The sequence below is a fragment of the Bison bison genome, unplaced genomic scaffold (genome assembly GCF_000754665.1).
Source record: "Bison bison bison isolate TAMUID 2011002044 unplaced genomic scaffold, Bison_UMD1.0 scf7180017864474, whole genome shotgun sequence".
In the NCBI taxonomy this organism is placed as follows: domain Eukaryota; kingdom Metazoa; phylum Chordata; class Mammalia; order Artiodactyla; family Bovidae; genus Bison; species Bison bison.
Window position 1 is genome coordinate 2,816,352 of NW_011495035.1, and position 3,208 is coordinate 2,819,559.

The following is a 3,208-nucleotide window of genomic DNA, read 5'->3' on the forward strand; positions in this document are numbered from 1 at the left end:
CAGCCACTTGCCTCGCGCCGCGGCTGCCTTCCGCACGCGCCCGCACGTCTTTTTTGGTCAGAGACACCCCCTCTGCTGTCCTGGTTTCCCCAGCTCCACGTACTCAGCCCTGCAAACTTGCAGCTCATTTGCTCTCCAGATGTCTAGGGAGTGCCTACTAAGGTGCTGGGCGCTGTGGACACACCGGGGGAGCAAGGGAGGAGCCAAAAGCCGCTCAATGTATTAATTTCTGTATGCCACCTACAGCCACTTGGTTTGTCCTTAGGGTCCAGTAACTGAACAGAAAAGACAGACATCAAACAAACAACCTGGAAACGTGGAAAACAAGGGGCAAAGAACAAAGGGAGGGCAAAATTACCCCTCATCCCACATCCCTGACGACACTGAGGGATTTGTCCTTCTAGCTGTGGGAGTCCAATTTATTTCTTTCAAGGACTGTCCTCCCTTTCTGCTCACATCTGTTCCCTACCCTCTGCTCTCTGATTTTCCTCGCATTCATTTCTTCCCTTTAACATCGCGCCAGCTTCAGGCAGAGCAGTTCAGGATGATGCTAAAGCGAAATGAGATCGCCAAGCTCCGGATGCCAGCCTGAGGCGCCTTACGCTGTAGGTAGGCAGCTCTCTTACTTTCCAGTCCAAGATAATCATCTTTCAGTCTTTATAAGACGCGATACGACGTTACTGGGATTCGTTCATTTGTGTAAGTATGATTTGAGTGCCTATTGGGTTCTAGGACCCCTATGAGAGGACCAGTGAGAGCTTCCCCTTCCATTGTGACCTCCAGTCTAGCTTCAAGAATCTCAGCGTGTTTATCCTCAAGGAAATTCTTTCGAGAATACCTAGGTGTGACCACTCCAGACTTGTTTCCACCGAAGTTCTGGGAAGCTCGACTTTATTCCTTGAAACCTCAGCTTTCCCTGGCCCTATTGAAAAGCAGATGTGTCTTCCAGTTTCTATAATAAATGCAGTGGGGAGAGTCGGGACAAAGTTACTTTCAGACTGTGGGGCTCCCCCCATGCCAAAGCATTCAGACTAAATGTGGAAAAAAAAATTTTTTTAAGGCAATTATCCGAATGTTAAACAGCTGAGTATTTGGAAAACTAAAATTTTGACTGATTTTTAAAAACCCTTTTCATGCATGTTTTTATGTTTGAGAAATGTCTTGAAAGAGAAAACAAAAAAATATCAAACTTTTTTTTTTTACATTAAAAATTTGTAAAAATTGGGTTCACGGTTAAAGTAAGTGGAAACAGTAGCAAGTGACAGATCCGTGGAAAGTTTCATTTTCCAATCTCCATGCCAATGGTAGCATAGGAATGCTGCCGGGTAAATGTAAAAACCAGTCAACATGGATTTTAACATTCCTACAATTTTTTTTAATGGTCTAATTTATATTTGTTACTGCTGAATGCCAGTTTGGGTATCCCCTGCTTCTCCAGGCATACAAAACAGGCTATGTCTCCAGAGTAAAGTCAGTTTTCAAAAGTAGAAGGCTTCACACACTGCTGTTTGGAAAACAATCCTCATAAAGATGTTTTGAAACAAAGTTGGAAACACTTAAAATTCTTAGAGTTGGTTTGGTTTCATGTTGATTCTTTTGATCCTGCTGTTTCTTCTAATTGTTTTAATGCTTAGAGGAGAAATGAAGGCCTCTGATATGACAGATCTTTGTATCCACGGCCAAGTTAAAATATTGAAGTCTGAAAGTTGGTTGCATCTCATAAAGAGAAAGATGGAAAGCTGAGTTTAACTAGTTCATAAACATCAGCTAGGGAAGCCATTGTTGAAATAGAAATTGAAGAGTAGTTTGACTATTCTATTCTCTTTCTTACTGTTAATTTTGCCACGTGATCAATGCAGCCTTGGGATAACTATAGAAAAAAACCAAACTTTGTGTAGTTTAGAATCTAGATTCCTGTTTTCTAGCAGACCATCAAGGGAACAGGTGAATTGAAGGAGCAGTACAGGAAAGTCCATAGACCTCAGGATTGTAAATTAGACTGAGCTGGATTGGAATTCTCAGTGACCAGTGGGCAAGCTGTTTAAAAACTTCACTAAACCTCTGTTTTCTCACTTGTAAAATGGATAAAAATACCAATCTCATGGTAAACAACCTCCATGGGGTTTAAATAGGATAATACCTATAACATGCTTAGCACAGTCTTTAGAACATACTAGGAGCCCTGTTAAGCATGAAGGTGAAAGTGAAGTTGCTCAGTCGTGTCCGACTCTTTGCGACCCCACCGATGGTAGCCTACCAGGCTCTGCCGTCCATGGTATTTTTCAGGCAAGAATACTGGAGTGGGCTGCCATTTCCTTCTCCAGCGGACCTTCCCAACCCAGGGATCGAACCTGGGTCTCCTGCATTGCAGACAGACACTTTACCATCTGAGCCACCAGGGAAGCCCCTGTTAAGCATAGCCTCCTATTAAGTCTTATCCTTTGGTGTTCTCTGACAACTTCAGCCAACACAGTTTTTTCTGTCTTGCCCACCAGATTAGATTAAATCCTAAATCTAACAACTGGTGTCCTTATAAGAGAAAGAAGAGGGATACCTGGACACAAAGCGACACAAGGAGAAGGCCAGGTAAAGGTGGAGGCAGAGACTGGAGTAATGCATGTAGAAGTCAAGAAATACCAGGGATTACCAACAACCACCAGAACCCGGAAGAGTCAACAAAAGATTGTTCCCTAGAGCCTTCAGAAGAAGCATAGTCTTATTGACATCTTGATTTTGGACTTTTAGCCTCCAAAACTGTCAGAGAATAAGTTTCTATTCCAGGTGAGGGAGGCTGGAGGGGTGCACAATGCATGTGTACTCAGTCGTGTCCAACTGTTTGTAACTCCATGGACTGCAGCCCACCAGGCTCCTCTGTCCATAGAGTTTTCCAGGCAAGAATACTGGAGTATCCTACATTTCCTACTGTAGGAGATCTTCCCAACCCAGGGATCGAAACTGCTCCTTCAGCATCGGCAGGCTGATTCTTTACCACTGAGCCACCTGGGAAGGGTGCACACCAGCTCTCAAATGCCTCTATCTGGAAAAAAAAAAGCCTCTGAAATTGGCATATATCATTTCTGCTCATGTTTTAATGGCCAAAAAAAAAAAAAAAACCAAAACCGACTTAGTCTGTCTTCAAGGGACAGGCAATGAATGTGAGTCTGTAATACCCTCTGTTTTCTGAGGAACCAGAAACTGGTGAACAGCA

The 3,208-nt window shown here is 43.4% G+C and overlaps 1 non-coding gene across 1 annotated transcript; it reads right to left on the reverse strand.

Annotated features, from left to right (window-relative positions):
- Positions 1–2,330: 2,330 nt before the first annotated feature.
- On the reverse strand, positions 2,331–2,402 carry TRNAC-GCA. The gene has a single exon. It is a non-coding gene; the product is annotated as a tRNA-Cys (tRNA).
- Positions 2,403–3,208: the final 806 nt, after the last annotated feature.